The sequence below is a fragment of the Macaca mulatta genome, chromosome 20 (genome assembly GCF_049350105.2).
Source record: "Macaca mulatta isolate MMU2019108-1 chromosome 20, T2T-MMU8v2.0, whole genome shotgun sequence".
In the NCBI taxonomy this organism is placed as follows: domain Eukaryota; kingdom Metazoa; phylum Chordata; class Mammalia; order Primates; family Cercopithecidae; genus Macaca; species Macaca mulatta.
In genome coordinates, this window is record NC_133425.1 from 67,357,920 (window position 1) to 67,379,159 (window position 21,240).

The window sequence follows — 21,240 nt, forward strand, 5'->3', positions numbered from 1 at the left end:
CAACCATTTTAAAAATACTTTCTGAGATAATTTACATGTCATAAATATGCATCACTGGTATATCATGTACAACTCAGTGGGCTTTAGTATATTTATAGTTATACGAGCATTATAAAAATCTAATTTCAGAACATTTTCATTTCATCACCCCCAAAATAAACATTGTACCTATTGGTAGTCACTTCTCATTACTCACCCTTCCATTTGCTCATGCCCTCCAGCCCTATGTCACCACTAATCTACTTGTCTCTATAGATTAGCCTATTCTGAACATTTGCATATATGATACTCTACAGTATACAATATATGGTCTTTTATAATTGGCTGCTTTCACTTACCATAATGTTTTTGAGGTTCATTGATGTTGTAGCATGTATTGGTGTTTCATTCCTTTCTCTCTTTTTTTTGGGGGTGTCATCTTGTATTATCCTGTTTTCTTTCTCTATTCATCATTTGATGGTCATTTGAATTGTTTCCACTTTTTTTACGATTGTGAATAATGCTGCTGCAAACATTCGTGTATAAATTTTTGTGTGGTTGATATGTTTTCTTTTCTCTTGAGTATATTCCTAGGAGTAGAATTGTTGGTCTGGGTCATATGATGGCTCTATGTTTAACATTTTGTGGAATTGCCAGAAGTGGCTGCACCATCTTACAATCCCACAAGTAATGTCTGAGGGTTCCAGTTTCTCCACATCCTCCCAAATAGTTGTTGTTGTCTTTTTTGTTACATATCCTAGTGGGTATGAAGTGGTATCTCATTGTGGTATCTCTTTTGATTTGCATATCCTTAGTGACTAATCACTAATGAGCATCTTTTACATGTTTATTGGCATTTCTATATCTTTTCTGGAGAAATTTCTATTCAAATTATCTATTTTTAAAATTGGAGTTTTAGTCTTTTATTGAGTTACATGTATCTTTAATATGTTTTGAATACAAGTTTCTTATCAGATATATGATTTGCAAATACTTTTTTCCTGTCAGTTATCTTCTCACTTTCTTGATAGTGTCCTTTGAAGAACAAAAGTTTTTTTCAAATTTTTGATGAAGTTCAGATTTATCAATTTTTTTTTATTGCTTGTGCTATCGATATCATATCTAAGGAATCACTGCCTAAGTCGAGGTTAAGAATATTTACTCCTTTGTTTTTTTCTATGCGTTTTATAGTTTTACCTCCTACATTTAGGTATTTGATCCATTTTGACTTAATTTTGTATAGGGTGTGACGTAGGGGACTACTTCATTCTTTTGCATGTGGATATCCCTTTACTACAGCATGATTTGTTGAAAAGGTTTTCTTTCCCCCATCAAATTATCTTGCCATCCTTATTGAAAATCAATTGACCAGAAATATAAGGGTTATTTCTGATATCTTAATTTGTCTCATTGATCTGTATCTCTATCTTTATGTCAATACCATACAATCTTGATTACTATAGCTTTGTAGGCAGTTTTGAAACTGAGAAGTATAGATTCTATGCTTTACTGGCCAGGCGCAGGGGCTAACGCCTGTAATCCCAGCACTTCGGGAGGCTGAAGCGGGCAGATCATGAGATCAAGAGATCAAGACATCCTGGCCAACATGGTGAAACCCTGTCTCTACTAAAAATACAAAAATTAGCTGGGTGTGGTGGCAGGCGCCTGTAGTCCCAGCTACTTGGGAGGCTGAGGCAAGAGAATCGCTTGAACCCGAGAGTTGGAGATTGCAGTGAGCCAAGATCGCAGGACTGCGCTCCAGCCTGGCAATAGAGCAAGACTCCGTCTCAAAAAAAAAAAAAAAAAAAAAAAAAAAAAAATCTACACTTTATTCATCTTCCTCAAGATTTTTCTGGCTATTCTGGGTCCTCTGTATTTCCATATGAATTTTAGGATTAGCTTGTCAGTTTCTGCGAAAAGACATCTGATATTTTGATAGAATTCCTAATGAATCTGTAGATCACAATTTGTGGAGTATGGACATTTAATACTATTAAGTCTTTCAGTCCATCGGAAGACCACTGGCTATCTTTCCATTTATTTGAATCCTTTAAAATTTTTTAATTTCTTTCAATTATGTTTTATAGATTTTATGTACATGTCTGTCCTGTTATTATATTTATTCCTAAGTTTTTTATTCTTGTTAATGCTATTGTAAATGCAATTGTTTACTAAGTTTTATTTTCAAATTGTAGTTTATACATTGGTAGCATATAGAGATACAATTGATTTTTATATTTTAGTCTCATGTTCTGCAACTTTGCTAAGCTCATTTAATAGATCTAACAGCTTTTTTGGTTTATTCCTTAGGGTTTTGAATGTACAAGATGCAGTCTAGAGTTTATTCATGCTCTTGAGTTTTTAATTTCAGTGACTGTATTTTCATTTCTATTTTTTTCACATATACCAGTTGTTATTTCATATCCGCCTCTTTCATTTTATAGTTTATTGCCTTTTGCCTGAAATATTTTATATTTCTTTTATTTATGCCTTCAAATATTCCAAACATACTTCTGTGAAAGTCATTGTTAGGCGTTTTCAATTAAACTAATTCTATGTGGAGTTAATTCATTTTCTTTTCCTCTAAGGTTGTTTTTTTTGTTTTTTTGTTTTTTTGGTTTTTTTGAGACAAGATCTCACTCTGTTGCCCCAGCTGGAGTGCAGATCTCGGCTCACTGCAACTTCAGCGTCCTGGGTTGAAGCTATCTTCCCACCTCAGCCTCATGATTAGCTGGGAGTATAGGTGCATGCCACCTCACCCAGCCAATTTTTTATTGTTTTTTGTAGAGATGGAATCTAGCCATGTTGCCCAGGCTGGTCTTGAACTCCTGCCTCAGCTTCCCAAGGTACTAAGATTACAGGTGTGAACCACCACACCTGGCCAGAGCGAATTCATTTTCTGACTGTTGATTAGTTGATTTTGTTTGATACCTTTGTTAGGATTTGATCTCTGTGAATTTTGGTTTTCCGTGCTATTTGAGTGGGAGGTTTTATGCGTGTTTTGTTCTTTTTGTCTTTGTTCATTCCGTCCTGTGATGATCTTTCAGTTACCTACAACCGACTTCCCAAGGCTTCTGTCCAGACATATGCTTTATGATGACAATTCAGCTCAGAGTGATACAGATTCAGCCACTGAGCTTTCAAGTGAGGGGAAGCCCCACACCAGCCTCCAATATCAAGCTATATGCTCTCTATTCCCCATTTGTCCAAAACCTATTTAGTCCCCCTTACCATACTGGAGCCGAATCCTGGCTACCACTGTTTCCCTCCAGAGTCCAGCACACAGTAGCCTCAGCCCTGCACGCTGTTTTGCAATTCTCTCTTCATACTGGTCCATAGAAATACATATCTTGTTTGTGAGCCTATTTATGTCTTTTGTTTTTGGTTATCCATTTTTATATTTTATCTCTCATATGCAGAGGGCATATGTCAAATTTTATATCAAATAGTGAAGTCTTTATACCTTCATTATTGGAAACCCAATAATATTTGTTCTGTTTTGTTTTGTTTTTTATAGAGATGGGGTCTTACCATGTTGCCTAGGCTGGTCTTGAACTCCTGGCCTCAAGCCATCTACCCACTTGGTCCCCCAAAGTGCTGAGATTACAGGTGTGAGTCACTGCACTGAGCAATATTTATTCTTTAGGTTAATTTTGAATTGTCAACAGGGTGAAACTTGTATTTGTTCTTCCATATTGAATGTTATTTTCTTATTATAAAACAAGTCATATAAAATGAATATTTTCATTCTCCGAGAGATCCCCCTCCCCCGGGAAAATTCTTTCCATAGTAACTAGTATGTGAATATTTATTTGCTATATGACAAGCACTATGCTGAGCATTTTACCTATATTATTCAGTTACAATAACCCTTCAAAGTTATTATTATTGGTTTTTTTTTAATAGAAGAATAAATTGAATTTTAGACTGTTCAAGAACTTGTCAGTAGTCAACCGAACCAATATTCAAATTCGGATTTGTCTGATTTGAACGCCTGTGCTTTAAATCATTTTTAAATGCTTTTTTATTTTAATTGTTGTGACGTGTGCATTATATTCTCTTCTTCCTTTTGGCAAATTTGTGCAATTTTAATGATGCTTTGGTATAGAGAAATAAGAAACCCGAGACAGGAACAGACTGGATGATTTTCGCATTATCAGAGCTTCAGCTATTGTATAAGGTACCGTAAGATTTCGGAGTATGTTTGAGGAATATTCCCTGAACTAGTGGGATCTTTCATGATAAATTATTATTTTTACTACTGTTAAAGTCTTGGAGGTGGTGATGAGAGACTTCTTTTCCCCATCTTTTCATTTTTATTCCTTTTTTTTGAGACAGAGTCTCACTCTGTCGCCCAGGCTGGAGTGCCGTGGCACGACCTTGGCTCACCGCAACCTCCGCCGCCCAGGTTCAAACGATTCTCCTGCCTCAGCCTCCTGAGTAGCTGGGACCACAGGCATGTGCCACCAAACCTGGCTGACTTTTGTATTTTTAGTAGAGATGGGGTTTCACCTTTTTGGTCAGGCTGGTCTTGAACTCCTGACCCCATGATCCACCCGCCTCGGCCTCCCAAAGTGCTGGGATTACAGGCATGAGCCACCGCACCTGGCCCTCATTTTTATTACTTTTATAAGCTGACTTACATAGAGGTGTACTTGTGAGTATGTGGCTTTGGGGACTTTTAAAAATAGGATTACTTATTATAATTTCACATTCTAAAGGGAAGAATCATTTTTTCGATGTTAACAGTTCAGACTCTCCATATATTATCATATGTGATGACATTCAAAAAAGAGACGTCCTAATTACAGAAGGGTAAAAGAAAGGGAGAGAGTTGGCATTAATGAATTGAGTGGTGTCTGGAAGTTTTTAGCAAGGTTCCTATATTAGGCATCTATAGATGAAGAATTAAACCTATATCTCATGCCCTGCCAGCATTTATTAACTAACTGAAATCTGCAAGTATTTCTTTTATGGAGAATGATAGGCAACCTATACTGGACAATTGAACTTAAAGAATAATGATCAGGTAAGTATAGTGTTGAAAAGGATATGAATTTATAAGAAATCAGGAATCAATATAATAGGTATCAGAATCAAGAGACCAATCAGAAAGATGTATATATGCCAGTGCTCAACTAGGCTGATTATTAGAGTTTTAGGTTCAGTTTGGAGTGGAGTATTGGAAGAACATGATTTTTGTTAGACTTTTAGTGATGAAATAAGTAGGAGAGAATAGAATAATTCTAAATGGGTTGGAACTATCTGTTGAAATGAATCTCCTCTGTGCCTTTCTTCTAATTGTAGGAGATGGTTTATTGGAAATCTCAAGTTTGAGCTACTCAGACTCTGTATCCCATCCCTCTAGGGCCAACTCAGCCCTTCATCCTGTCAAAGCAGATAAAACAGAACAGCTTGCAATTTGCTATAAAGGGGTCCTTGGGATGAAGCATTTTAATGTCCATAAAGAGTAGACAAGATCTTCGTTTTTAAAGACTCCCATGGAACATTTCAAACAGCATGGATTTGTCTTGGTGCCCTTTGCCAAAACTAATAGATTTAGGCTGTGGAGTTGGCGGAAAACTGAGCATTCAGGCCTACTTATCATCCAATAACATTTTACTATGTTTATCTTATTTTAGCCCACATACCCTAAAACTGACAACACATTGAGTAAATAATACTTACATAAGAAATGCTACTAATCTTTAGGCCTATGTCAGTTAAACATAGAAGGAATGCAGAATTACAATAATATTACTTAAAAGTAAAAAATCAGGTACAAAGATCTAGTTGATTTAACTTGACTGTTATTTTTGTTTTGTTTTGTTTTGTTTTTTGGGGGTTTTTTGTTTGTTTACTTTTTTTAAATTTTATCTCTATTTATCAGCCTGAGGGTGAGCTGCCTTTCTGGTTCAGGTAGCTATTCCAACCAAGAGCCCTGAAGAAGAAATGGCACAGAGGGACTGAAGTGTAGTAAAATACAAAGTATGTTATTTTGAATTCTTCTCATGCTCTGAGAAAGGAATATCTTAAGCTTTGATAGAATGGTGCAATTTTATATTTTCCATTTGACTACTTTAAAAGGTTCATTGTCTTTTAATTAAACGACAGGGGGGAGAGTGGAGATTAAAAGATATAGTACTATAAAGGGGATGGCTTTTAGCTACATGAGTGAAGACACCACAATAAAGCAAGATGGAGTGCAGCAACAAGTTTTGTGCCTTGAAGCCTCCTCTTGTCTGACTGTGGCAGTAATTTGGAGTTAATTTGTGCAGCTTCTCAATAAAAGACTTTGTGTTTTCTATTCTTTGATTCTTCATAGCATCTCTTCACAGCTGTTCTTTCATCTTTCCTTTTATGTGGTCCAGTGCATCTTATGCAACTAGATGTGATAAGGAGGCAAACCATTTTAGGTGAGAAGCTTGGACCAGGCTCAGTACATGGATATTTTCTATTTATCACCTGCTTTTTATTTTCTACAAAATGACTGTCTCAAGTAACACCGTCCATGAATCTCCCACTTTCTACTCTCGCTGACAAATAGAGGCCCACTTTTCTCCTGTAGTAATTATGTAGTTTTAGCATAGGGTGAATGTTTGGGTTTCTGTATTTGGCAATATATTACAACTAGTAGTTGTCTTATATTCCTTTGTCTGCATGAAGATTTTTTTTTTCTTTGTGTCTGTTTTTCTCCCCTTGCTTTCTACTCCCCCACATGTCCCCAAGTCCTTCAAGCCAATGAGGCTGTGGTGACACCTTCTGGGCAGTGCTGGGAGTAAATTACAGTCATAAGTTCCATGGTGGTGTTAACATACAAAAGATTGGATGTACAATACTAAATTTTATTTACTTCGTTAGAAGAATTGATATTTCATTCTACATGTGCTGAGAGTGTCTCAAACTTGTTAAATATCAATGTTATTTCTTAGTAATAAGCAGTGATTTGTAGTTAATTACACAAAAAGCCAATGGGCCTGCATGCTTAATCAATGGAAGAGTATGGTGCCTGGTTGGGCCTGAAAATGAGTGTTAACAGAGAAAATATTAATGTTTTCATGTTATTATAATATCAACACTGTACTTCTGCTTTTTTTTCATGACATAGCAGTATTAGGTTATATGCCAGTGTTTTGTAGCAGTGGGAAAAATATCCCATAAAGAGTCTCAGTAGAAACAATATCATCCACCTCAACCATCCACTGTCGGAGAGGACAGGATGAAGGTTTCTCCAGGGCTGTTCTTATCTATTCATGTCTTGTGTTAGCTTTAACAGATGTGTAAGGAGCCTTCTATGTGGCCTTTGTTGGAAGCTTGCCTTTTTCTGAACAAACTTCATTCCCTCCACCTCTACTTCAAAGCAGATGTAACTCTTTCTTGTATTAAAAGATTTTAATGCTGGGCGCGATGGCTCACGCCTGTAATCCCAGCACTTTGGGAGGCCAAGGAGGCGGGTGGATCACGAGGTCAGGAGATCGAGACTGTCCTGGCTAACACGGTGAAACCCCGTCTCTACTAAAAATACAAAAATTTAGCCGGCCGTGGTGGCAGGCGCCTGTAGTCCCAGCTACTTGGGAGGCTGAGGCAGGAGAATGGCGCGAAGCTGGGAGGCGGAGGTTGCAATGAGCCGAGATCGTGCCACTGCACTCCAGCCTGGGTGACACTCCGTCTCAAAAAAAAAAAAAAAAGAGGGGGCGGAGCAAGATGGCCGAATAGGAGCAGCTCCAGTCTCCAACTCCCAGCGCCAGCGACACAGAAGACCGGTGATTTCTGCATTTTCAACTGAGGTACTGGGTTCATCTCACTGGGGAGTGCCGGACGATCGGAGCTGGTCAGCTGCTGCAGCCCGACCAGCGAGAGCTGAAGCAGGGCGAGGCATTGCCTCACCTGGGAAGCGCAAGGGGGAAGGGAGTCCCTTTTCCTAGCCAGGGGAACTGAGACACACAACACCTGGAAAATCGGGTAACTCCCACCCCAATACTGCGCTTTAGGAAACAGGCACACCAGGAGATCATATCCCACACCTGGCCGGGAGGGTCCCACACCCACGGAGCCTCCCTCGTTGCTAGCGCAGCAGTCTGTGATCTACCGGCAAGGCAGCAACGAGGCTGGGGGAGGGGCGCCCGCCATTGCTGAGGCTTAAGTAGGTAAACAAAGCTGCTGGGAAGCTCGAACTGGGTGGAGCTCACAGCAGCTCAAGGAAACCTGCCTGTCTCTGTAGACTCCACCTCTGGGGACAGGGCACAGTAAACTAAGACACACAGACACCTCTGCACAGACGCAAACGACTCTGTCTGACAGCTTTGAAGAGAGCAGTGGATCTCCCAACACGGAGGTTGAGATCTGAGAAGGGACAGACTCCCTGCTCAAGCGGGTCCCTGACCCCTGAGTAGCCTAACTGGGAGACATCCCCCACTAGGGGCAGTCTGACACCCCACACCTCACAGGGAGGAGTACACCCCTGAGAGGAAGCTTCCAAAGCAAGAATCAGACAGGTACACTCGCTGTTCAGAAATATTCTATCTTCTGCAGCCTCTGCTGCTGATACCCAGGCAAACAGGGTCTGGAGTGGACCTCAAGCAATCTCCAACAGACCTACAGCTGAGGGTCCTGACTGTTAGAAGGAAAACTATCAAACAGGAAGGACACCTACACCAAAACCCCATCAGTACATCACCATCATCAAAGACCAGAGGCAGATAAAACCACAAAGATGGGGAAAAAGCAGGGCAGAAAAGCTGGAAATTCAAAAAATAAGAGCGCATCTCCCCCGGCAAAGGAGCGCAGCTCATCGCCAGCAACGGATCAAAGCTGGACGGAGAATGACTTTGACGAGATGAGAGAAGAAGGCTTCAGTCCATCAAATTTCTCAGAGCTAAAGGAGGAGTTACGTACCCAGCGCAAAGAAACTAAAAATCTTGAAAAAAAAGTGGAAGAATTGATGGCTAGAGTAATTAATGCAGAGAAGGTCCTAAACGAAATGAAAGAGATGAAAACCATGACACGAGAAATACGTGACAAATGCACAAGCTTCAGTAACCGACTCGATCAACTGGAAGAAAGAGTATCAGCAATTGAGGATCAAATGAATGAAATGAAGCGAGAAGAGAAACCAAAAGAAAAAAGAAGAAAAAGAAACGAACAAAGCCTGCAAGAAGTATGGGATTATGTAAAAAGACCAAATCTACGTCTGATTGGGGTGCCTGAAAGTGAGGGGGAAAATGGAACCAAGTTGGAAAACACTCTTCAGGATATCATCCAGGAGAACTTCCCCAACCTAGTAGGGCAGGCCAACATTCAAATCCAGGAAATACAGAGAACGCCACAAAGATACTCCTCGAGAAGAGCAACTCCAAGACACATAATTGCCAGATTCACCAAAGTTGAAATGAAGGAAAAAATCTTAAGGGCAGCCAGAGAGAAAGGTCGGGTTACCCACAAAGGGAAGCCCATCAGACTAACAGCAGATCTCTCGGCAGAAACTCTCCAAGCCAGAAGAGAGTGGGGGCCAATATTCAACATTCTTAAAGAAAAGAATTTTAAACCCAGAATTTCATATCCAGCCAAACTAAGTTTCATAAGTGAAGGAGAAATAAAATCCTTTACAGATAAGCAAATGCTTAGAGATTTTGTCACCACTAGGCCTGCCTTACAAGAGATCCTGAAGGAAGCACTAAACATGGAAAGGAACAACCGGTACCAGCCATTGCAAAAACATGCCAAAATGTAAAGACCATTGAGGCTAGGAAGAAACTGCATCAACTAATGAGCAAAATAACCAGTTAATATCATAATGGCAGGATCAAGTTCACACATAACAATATTAACCTTAAATGTAAATGGACTAAATGCTCCAATTAAAAGACAAAGACTGGCAAACTGGATAAAGAGTCAAGACCCATCAGTCTGCTGTATTCAGGAGACCCATCTCACACGCAGAGACATACATAGGCTCAAAATAAAGGGATGGAGGAAGATTTACCAAGCAAATGGAGAACAAAAAAAAGCAGGGGTTGCAATACTAGTCTCTGATAAAACAGACTTTAAACCATCAAAGATCAAAAGAGACAAAGAAGGCCATTACATAATGGTAAAGGGATCAATTCAACAGGAAGAGCTAACTATCCTAAATATATATGCACCCAATACAGGAGCACCCAGATTCATAAAGCAAGTCCTTAGAGACTTACAAAGAGACTTAGACTCCCATACAATAATAATGGGAGACTTCAACACTCCACTGTCAACATTAGACAGATCAACGAGACAGAAAGTTAACAAGGATATCCAGGAATTGAACTCATCTCTGCAGCAAGCAGACCTAATAGACATCTATAGAACTCTCCACCCCAAATCAACAGAATATACATTCTTCTCAGCACCACATCATACTTACTCCAAAATTGACCACGTAATTGGAAGTAAAGCACTCCTCAGCAAATGTACAAGAACAGAAATTATAACAAACTGTCTCTCAGACCACAGTGCAATCAAACTAGAACTCAGGACTAAGAAACTCAATCAAAACCGCTCAACTACATGGAAACTGAACAACCTGCTCCTGAATGACTACTGGGTACATAACGAAATGAAGGCAGAAATAAAGATGTTCTTTGAAACCAATGAGAACAAAGATACAACATACCAGAATCTCTGGGACACATTTAAAGCAGTGTGTAGAGGGAAATTTATAGCACTAAATGCCCACAAGAGAAAGCAGGAAAGATGTAAAATTGACACTCTAACATCGCAATTAAAAGAACTAGAGAAGCAAGAGCAAACACATTCGAAAGCTAGCAGAAGGCAAGAAATAACTAAGATCAGAGCAGAACTGAAGGAGATAGAAACACAAAAAACCCTCCAAAAAATCAATGAATCCAGGAGTTGGTTTTTTGAAAAGATCAACAAAATTGACAGACCACTAGCCAGACTAATAAAGAAGAAAAGAGAGAAGAATCAAATCGACGCAATTAAAAATGATCAAGGGGATATCACCACCGACCCCACAGAAATACAAACTACCATCAGAGAATACTATAAACACCTCTACGCAAATAAACTGGAAAATCTAGAAGAAATGGATAATTTCCTGGACACTTACACTCTTCCAAGACTAAACCAGGAAGAAGTTGAATCCCTGAATAGACCAATAGCAGGCTCTGAAATTGAGGCAACAATTAATAGCCTACCAACCAAAAAAAGTCCAGGACCAGATGGATTCACAGCTGAATTCTACCAGAGGTACAAAGAGGAGTTGGTACCATTCCTTCTGAAACTATTCCAATCAATAGAAAAAGAGGGAATCCTCCCTAACTCATTTTATGAGGCCAACATCATCCTGATACCAAAGCCTGGCAGAGACACAACAAAAAAAGAGAATTTTAGACCAATATCCCTGATGAACATCGATGCAAAAATCCTCAATAAAATACTGGCAAACCGGATTCAGCAACACATCAAAAAGCTTATCCACCATGATCAAGTGGGCTTCATCCCTGGGATGCAAGGCTGGTTCAACATTCGCAAATCAATAAACATAATCCAGCATATAAACAGAACCAAAGACAAGAACCACATGATTATCTCAATTGATGCAGAAAAGGCTTTTGACAAAATTCAACAGCCCTTCATGCTAAAAACGCTCAATAAATTCGGTATTGATGGAACGTACCTCAAAATAATAAGAGCTATTTATGACAAACCCACAGCCAATATCATACTGAACGGGCAAAAACTGGAACAATTCCCTTTGAAAACTGGCACAAGACAGGGATGCCCTCTCTCACCACTCCTATTCAACATAGTGTTGGAAGTTCTGGCTAGGGCAATCAGGCAAGAGAAAGAAATCAAGGGTATTCAGTTAGGAAAAGAAGAAGTCAAATTGTCCCTCTTTGCAGATGACATGATTGTATATTTAGAAAACCCCATTGTCTCAGCCCAAAATCTCCTTAAGCTGATAAGCAACTTCAGCAAAGTCTCAGGATACAAAATTAATGTGCAAAAATCACAAGCATTCTTATACACCAGTAACAGACAAACAGAGAGCCAAATCAGGAATGAACTTCCATTCACAATTGCTTCAAAGAGAATCAAATACCTAGGAATCCAACTTACAAGGGATGTAAAGGATCTCTTCAAGGAGAACTACAAACCACTGCTCAGTGAAATCAAAGAGGACACAAACAAATGGAAGAACATACCATGCTCATGGATAGGAAGAATCAATATTGTGAAAATGGCCATACTGCCCAAGGTAATTTATAGATTCAATGCCATCCCCATCAAGCTACCAATGAGTTTCTTCACAGAATTGGAAAAAACTGCTTTAAAGTTCATATGGAACCAAAAAAGAGCCCGCATCTCCAAGACAATCCTAAGCCAAAAGAACAAAGCTGGAGGCATCACGCTACCTGACTTCAAACTATACTACAAGGCTACAGTAACCAAAACAGCATGGTACTGGTACCAAAACAGAGATATAGACCAATGGAACAGAACAGAGTCCTCAGAAATAATACCACACATCTACAGCCATTTGATCTTTGACAAACCTGAGAGAAACAAGAAATGGGGAAAGGATTCCCTATTTAATAAATGGTGCTGGGAAAATTGGCTAGCCATAAGTAGAAAGCTGAAACTGGATCCTTTCCTTACTCCTTATACGAAAATTAATTCAAGATGGATTAGAGACTTAAATGTTAGACCTAATACCATAAAAATCCTAGAGGAAAACCTAGGTAGTACCATTCAGGACATAGGCATGGGCAAAGATTTCATGTCTAAAACACCAAAAGCAACAGCAGCAAAAGCCAAAATTGACAAATGGGATCTCATTAAACTAAAGAGCTTCTGCACAGCAAAAGACACTACCATCAGAGTGAACAGGCAACCTACAGAATGGGAGAAAATTTTTGCAATCTACTCATCTGACAAAGGGCTAATATCCAGAACCTACAAAGAACTCAAACAAATTTACAAGAAAAAAACAAACAACCCCATCAAAAAGTGGGCAAAGGACATGAACAGACATTTCTCAAAAGAAGACATTCATACAGCCAACAGACACATGAAAAAATGCTCATCATCACTGGCCATCAGAGAAATGCAAATCAAAACCACCATGAGATACCATCTCACACCAGTTAGAATGGCAATCATTAAAAAGTCAGGAAACAACAGGTGCTGGAGAGGATGTGGAGAAATAGGAACACTTTTACACTGTTGGTGGGATTGTAAACTAGTTCAACCATTATGGAAAACAGTATGGCGATTCCTCAAGGATCTAGAACTAGATGTACCATATGACCCAGCCATCCCATTACTGGGTATATACCCAAAGGATTACAAATTATGCTGCTATAAAGACACATGCACACGTATGTTTATTGCAGCACTATTCACAATAGCAAAGACTTGGAATCAACCCAAATGTCCATCAGTGACAGATTGGATTAAGAAAATGTGGCACATATACACCATGGAATACTATGCAGCCATAAAAAAGGATGAGTTTGAGTCCTTTGTAGGGACTTGGATGCAGCTGGAATCCATCATTCTTAGCAAACTATCACAAGAACAGAAAACCAAACACCGCATGTTCTCACTCATAGGTGGGAACTGAACAATGAGATCACTTGGACTCGGGAAGGGGAACATCACACACTGGGGCCTATCATGGGGAGGGGGGAGGGGGGAGGGATTGCATTGGGAGTTATACCTGATGTAAATGACGAGTTGATGGGTGCAGCACAGCAACATGGCACAAGTATACATATGTAACAAAGCTGCACGTTATGCACATGTACCCTACAACTTAAAGTATAATAATAATAAATAAATTAAAAAAAAAAAAAAAAAAAAAAAAAAAAAAAAAAAAAGATTTTAAACGATAACTTCTTCACACAGATAGCATGAAATACAATATGCATTTACTGTTACAAATTTACTTATTTTTTGTTGACCTCTGCTTGGACCCTAATTATGCTAAAAGCTTTAGTTTCTAATGAAATCACTAGATAGTTTTAGCAAAGTTGCCATTACTGTATGTTCAAGAAATTGGCTAATATTAAAATACTTATAAAATACAAAACTTATAAAGTTTATTATTAAATAATTTTAGGACTCTCAAGAATATTTTCTCCAAATGTAGAGGCACCAGGCAACAAAGGTGTGACTGGCTGTCAGCGTGGCTATAAAACTTCCCACCTCTATAACGTCACCTTAGGGCAATGTCAAATGGAAAAGCACTAGGCATTCAACTTAAGGGTGAGGATGACCAGTACAGTTGGATATGCAGCCTTTAAAATGGCACCACATTCCTTATCTTAGCTTTTTGCATCATCCTTTGGTCAAATATTGCATAGCCAATGTATAATATATACATTTATGTTTGGTATAGAACCCAGTATTTCTACTATTTCTTGCTGTATAATAAAATAAAAGCAAGAGCACATTGCTTTGTAATTTTGATTTGCAAACAGATGGTAGATAGCTGGAAAATAGACTAGAGCTATAAAAAAATTGGGAAAAATGCTTTCATGAAATTAAAAGAAAACTGACTTAAAATACTAAGGGTGTGAATGGCTAACAAAATATCATGTAGTAAATGTGAAGATGATGGTTTTATTTGAAGTAGGGGGAGGGAGGAGAAAAGCTAGAAGGAGGCAAAAACACAATTTGGCCTAAAATTGAATTTCTCTGATAAGGCATTTCAGAAGCGGCTTGTCTTATTCACTCAGCAGCAAAATAATCATATGCGCTTTAATAATCTTTATTTTACAGGAGTGCGTTGCCAGGGTAACGGAATGTAAGCAGGGGAACAGCACCTTGCAGATCACAAAGGCAAATCTCTGGAAAGAAATTTCACTGAGTTTCTCTTTTCCTTACCAGTGTAATAACAACTCGTATTTTCCCTGCACTATTTAATAGTCTCACATAACCATTCTTTCCCATTTCCCTTTTTTGTATCTGTTTAAACATGAACAATAGCATAAATCTGAAACTATCGAGCTCAGTGAGCTAAGCAAAAAAACAGATGTCATACCTTTAGCATTTTTATATAATTACTTTTTATTGCTATTTTACCCCATCTCCATTCCTCCTGACCTCATTGTTATTTCCTTCTCTCTGTAAACCAAGCTGATGATAGTATTCCAAGTAAAGGGGGTTTGAAGTAGGAGTTGGTAATTGGCTATATTAATCAAAAATTATTAACTAAGCTTGCTTGCATGGAGATTCTAAAGAGGCGAAGATTGCAACTGAAGCATCTATTTTTGGAAGAGCATAAATTGAATTATATAAAATGAATTATGTAAAATGGAGTGACAAGCATTCAGGCCAAAAGCTGCAAAAATAATCATTTCTTTATACTTGTGCACATACACAAATATGTATACACACAAAGAAAGGAGTGAAGAAGGAAAAGAAGCAAATTTAGGTTCTTTCAGCTTTCCATTGGACACTGGAACCTCAATTAGTTCTGGGAAATTGTCTGATTTGAAATTAACAAAATGAAAGTTTCCAATGCCTTTCCTAAAGAGATAATAACAACTGGCAATAAGAATGTGCTTACTGATCATTTGATTGGATCAAATTTATAACTAATCTCTGGCTTATAAATATTTGCCTGTCATTGTCTTCGCCAAAGGCCATAGCCTGTGAAGGAGAATGCAGAAAGAAAATAATATTAGACTGTAGAACTGGCAAAAAAAAAAAAAAAAAAAGGCTTCATAAAATTAGATATGAAAATCTATATTCACATGATGGTTAAAGGTTTGACTTCTGCCAAGAATTTTACATTAATGCTACATCTTAATTTTAACATGCTCACTGTGTACCCAAGTATAGTTCATATAGTTCTTTCTCTACGTCTATGGGACAATCAGTAACCACAAGCAAGTGCTCACAAATCAGTTTCTGGATAGATTGCATTGTAAATTATATTATTCTCAGTTTTGATGAAATGTACTAAAGTGTTTTAATTAGTTACTAAATTTTTTTAGAAATTATTCATTTTTTGCAATATAAACCCTGCACTAATACTTAAAATTCAAGCCAATTAAAGCTACCTTAAAAACAGATAATGGTAAAAGAGCAAGTAAAATTTGAAAAGGCCAAGAAAAGACTTGTTAAAATGGCAAATTATAAGGAAAATGTTCCATAGTGATATAACTAGTGTATTTCTGATGTTCACAAAAATGGAAAAGGGTCATATTGAAATTTTAATAGTAAGATTTCTGATGTTCCAGAAGCATTTCAAACCCAAGTGCTATGGAAGTCAAAGCTCAATTCTCATCAAGCACCATTGAAAGTTCTGGAGAAAAATTTTTAAACCCACCAGAATCCATTTGAAATCATTTCTCCATGTTATAAAACTGTTGACTTAAAATCAGCTCCCAATTTTCATTCTGCATAGAATCAATTTGACACTTTCCTGGAGCCAGTATCTTCTTTATATAAAATCTCTATTTGACGTCTATGAGGTTAATTATTTCTTAAGAGCTTATAATACGATAATGTTGCCAAAAGGACAGACGTTTTCCTCTCCCTGGGCTTTTGTTTACCTCTGGGTTCTATATAGAGATTCCTCTATGGAAATAAGGTTAGCAGTTTTGGGTGCAGAGTAGTATGAATGTTTTCTTAGCATTTGAGCATTCATCCTTGGTACATGAAAATCATCAATAATTTTACATTTTTATTGTTATGAAGATAGCATATGGTTGGCAAATGAAAACATGTTGGTAAGTAAGTACTGTTCATTCAGTGATCTTCAGCAATAAAAATTTTCAAATTATCTGCTAGCATTTGCTCTTTATTTGGTAAAATAAAATAAAATAAGACAATTCTTTCCCATAACTTCTTGAGTATGATGCGAGTTTGCAACCATGTGTAACAGAATTTTAAAATGGAACTCTCCTTATTTGTTTTAGCTATGGCCCCTAAGACAGAAGATTTCAAGGTGAGATATGAAGACACCCTCCAGTTCTTACGTGAGCAGAAGGGAAAAAGCCAGTTATGTGATTCTTAAGCTACTTAATCATGTCAAGGATATAAAAGGATTGAGAGGGTCAAAATTAAGGAAAGGAGGATGTTTGGAGAGAGTTGTTAGTGTGCTAAGTGTCCCATCACACCTCCAAGGGGAAGGAAAGGAAGGTCTCCTTTCATCTGAATCCAAGAGAGGAAGGCTTTAAGAGATGTAGAACTTAGTAAGTGACCCCTTCCATTTAAGACCAGCTAGCTTACACATGCCTAAGAAATCTAAAGAACATGAGACTGATTGGCCAGCTGCTTTGAAGGTGGAGTGACAGGTGACTGTTAGGCAAATGTTGCTTAAGTGTATGTCATGGATCAGAGGTGGACCATATCCACAAAAAAGATGATACAAGGTTGTCTTAACTCCAAAGACTGCCTGGAGGGTCCTAGTGATCCCAAAAGTCGACTGAACTGCCATCTTCTCGGGAGCAGTAAGCTGAGAAAGAGCCTCAATTAAATCAAAGGATCTGCAAGTGGGATTCTAACCACCCTGTCTCATGGCAGGTGCCTGTAACAGGACTTCAGCATTTTTAGTAGTGGGCTAGACTAGACATATTAATTGCTGAGTATTTTGATTGCCTATAAATGAGTAAAAACATGAAATCTGCCCTAAATTTTATGAACAGACATGGGAAGCTCCATAGAATACATTAAAAGAGATACTGAAAGTCAATAATAAAGTCATTCATTACATAACAACAGTTTTTTAAATTCAAATTAATGATTTTTTTATACATAAATGCATGAAAATGTGATCTTGAAAGAAGGATTGTGTGTTAGGAAGTAGCATTGCACATTTCTTTTGACCCCTACTGTATTACCTGTATTTCTGTAGTCAGTATTTCTACCCCTTCTACTTTACCATTCATACTTCAGTGAGAAGGTACTAAAGTCAGGCAAAAAAAGTATTGTGATCAGGAAGATTTTTGTTATATTGTTTTATCTATGTGAATTTATCTCTTTTCCAAAAGCCCTTCTACAGCTTTTCTTGATTTAATAGTTTGCCACTTTTTTTGTCCAGCGCTCAAGTGGGGGGGTATGAAAATCAAGGGGCCTTGATTAATCTACAAACAGGATCACACATTAGTAGATATCTGCAAGTTAATGGTAGTATTTTTAGAAGGATATAATCAATTTCTTAATACAGTATAATGGATTAAATAATAAAAATAGATATTGTGTGTTAATGCAATATTCTAAAGGCTAATGGTCTAAATTATCTTTAATAAATTTTAAACATATAGGAAGAATCTCTAAAACATTATCCAAATAAATATTATTAGCATTATTACTTTCAGGTTGGTTTCCTTGGGACAATCTGGCCTCTGAGTTTTGGTGGGCTGGCTTGGGCTCTAGCTATACTTATACCTTTTATTTAATTTCTTTATAAGAATGTAGACTTCTCAGAATGTAGGAGGTAATGACAGGGAAGCCCGGGTAGAGAGTGAGATACTAATAGAGAGATGTTAGAAAAAGCAGTAATAATAGAACTCTATTTTGGAGAACATATGATATAAAACAGCCAGCCGATGCAATGATGTGCACATGAACAAAAGGAGGGATGATGTGAATGTCTACCTTCATAAATTAGGTCTCACACCCTTCAAGGCGACCCCATAATGTCCTGTATAAAAAGTATTCTTTTCTCTTGACCTTAACAAGCATTATGTATCTTAATTCAGACAGAGAAATCAACGTATTTTCTAATGTCATAAAAAATGCTAAGGGCAGAAATCCAATTATTAAAGGTAGTTGGTCTTGGTGCTTTTATATAGTTTAATTATTCTCATTAGTTGCATGAGACCTTTCCTGTCATTAGGAAAGCGATTTCTATTGCAATCCATGTAAATGGTCAGTGTTTTTTTCCTTTAAAGTTTATGCTTTTTCTGCATACACGCACAGAGCTGTAACTTACTATAAAAATTAGTTGGTACAGATAGTACTAAAAATTGTTATTGAAATATGTTATCAAGGAAATTGATTAAATATTGAATATTTCTAACAGTGCTTATAATTTTATCACAGTGAAACATACTGAAAAGACTGACTAGTTCAAATCTTGGCTATGCTACTTGATAGGTTTGAGAGTTTGAATCAGTCACTTAACTTTCTGAATCTTTTTTCATTTCACCTATAAAATGGAAATAATATTTCTTCCCCTGTTTAAATGATAATTGTAAAAATCAAGATAAGGCAAGTTGAAGATAAAATCAAGATAAGGAGTACTATATCAATATAGATATAGCTCCATATGTACATATATATGATGTTTTCATTATGTGAAAACATCATATATGAAAAATATATATGATATATAAAGTCATCCTTCCATATCATGGGTTCCACATTCATGGATTCAACCAACTGTAGATTTAAAATATTCAGAAAAAAATGGATGGTTGTGTCTGCATTAAACATGTACAGATCTTTTTTTCATGTCATTACTATCTAAACAATATAACAATTATTTACATAGCATTTACATTGTGTTAAGTATTATCAGTAATCTAGAGATGATTTAAAGTATATGAAAGGATATGTGTAGATTATATGCAAATACTACACCATTTTATATAAGGGACTTGAGCATCCATGGATTTTGGTATCTGCAGGAGTCCTGGAACCAGTCCCCCTAGGATACCGAGGGATGACTGTACGTGTGTGTGTATATATACAGTCGTCCCTCAGCATCCAGTGTATATATTATATATACATATATGATTATTTGTTACATGAAAATATCATATTATGATATTCTTTTTCATTATGATTTTAAATGCACAAAAGTATCCAGTTGTGATTTTTCCTTTCTATTGCTGAGAATTGTTTTTTTGTGTGTTTGTTTGTGTGTTTGTTTGAAACAGAGTTTCACTCTTGTTGCCCAAGCTGAAGTGCAATGATGTGCTCTCAGTTCACCACCACCTCCGCCTCCTGGGTTCAAGTGATTCTCCTGCCTCAGCCTCCTGAGTAGCTTGGATTACAGGCATGCGCCACCACGCCCGCCTAATTTTGTATTTTTATTAGAGACGGGGTTTTTGCATGTTGGTCAGGCTGGTCTCAAACTCCTGACCTCAAGTGATCTGCCTGCCTCAGCCTCCCAAAGTACTGGGATTACAGGCGTGAGCCACTGCGCCTGGCCTGAGAATTGTTTGTTGAATGAAGATATAAATATATTTTCAGTCAATAGGAGATTTCATTGAGTCCCACAATTATGGGCAAGTCATAGATTTTAGGAGAAAATAAGAATTTCAATAGTTTTCCTTTATTCTAGAGGATGGAGTTAAAGTTTTTAGACTAGGAACATAGGAAAGAAATAATCTTATTTAGAAGAATGCTGAAAGAACTATAAGGAGATTTCCTGGATATTTCATTTAGATACGTTAGGTTGCATTTTGGCTTTTGGATAATAGAGCTTACTATGTCAGTAGTAGAATAAAATGAAACTCTTTAAAAAAAAAAAAGACAACATTCGCGTTACTCATTTTTTATGGAACCCACGTGCCTCCATAGAAGTCTGTTAAAATAAAGATGATATTCCATCTCTAAGAGTGAGAATAATGTAATTCATCACAGATAAAATATGTAGAACCTTAAAAGCAAGTCTGGGGCTCAACTTAAAACTTAAATTATTTAATTCAACAATGGAAATGCTTTTTAGAAATAATGGTTTTTTATTAACCCTGAGAATCCCTCCCAGCCTTTGTTTGTTCCTCCCTTCATCTCTCCTCTCTCACCACAGGCCCTTGAATCACAAGTGATGGAACATATTTGAATAATTTGCTGTCAGTAAACTGACAAGCAAGTTACCTTGGCTATAGTTTCAGCCAAGTAATGTGTAACAGTCAAAATATTTTAAAACTTGCAAATAGAGCTCTAACCAGAAATGTTGTCAGCCAAAAACAGGAATAGGTGACTAGAGATGATAGTGAGTACTTGTTCATTTCCCATATTTTAAGACTCATAAACTAAGAACTTTTTATTTAAATTTAGAATACCAGACACAAGGACCTTTTGACATTTTATGCTTAGTTTATAAACAGAAAATTTTACAATAAGCATCACAATTTTTGTTCTTTAAGGCATACCCTCATAATGCCTTCTTCCTCATTGTAGAATAGTAGAGGCTTATATGAGTCCCCCACCACACACACAAATTAACTTAGAACAGGTATGTATAGGTCAGTGAGGAAGGCCTGAAATAATCCTTTTCAGATTTCATCATTAGTATTA

At 37.3% G+C, this 21,240-nt stretch overlaps 1 protein-coding gene and 1 long non-coding RNA gene across 9 annotated transcripts in view; one reads left to right on the forward strand and one right to left on the reverse strand.

Annotated features, from left to right (window-relative positions):
- Positions 1-21,240, forward strand: part of LOC144337686 (uncharacterized) — a 216,629-nt gene that overhangs the window by 127,907 nt on the left and 67,482 nt on the right. The window contains exon 6 of one of the 7 annotated variants that reach the window (XR_013411106.1): positions 16,908-17,980. The exons of 5 other annotated variants lie outside the window; for them this stretch is intronic. The gene's annotated coding sequence lies outside the window, so the exon portion shown is untranslated. Of the gene's footprint in view, positions 1-3,496; positions 3,589-16,907; positions 17,981-21,240 lie in introns of those variants that run through there. One more of the 7 variants, XR_013411105.1, reaches the window with a different exon arrangement.
- The window catches only part of LOC114674456 (uncharacterized), a 131,453-nt gene that overhangs the window by 44,130 nt on the left and 66,083 nt on the right, over positions 1-21,240 (reverse strand). Inside the window, exon 3 of one of the 2 annotated variants that reach the window (XR_003725611.2) lies at positions 14,734-15,633. The exons of the other annotated variant lie outside the window; for it this stretch is intronic. This is a non-coding gene — a long non-coding RNA (uncharacterized LOC114674456). Of the gene's footprint in view, positions 1-14,733; positions 15,634-21,240 lie in introns of those variants that run through there. 2 annotated transcript variants of the gene reach the window in all.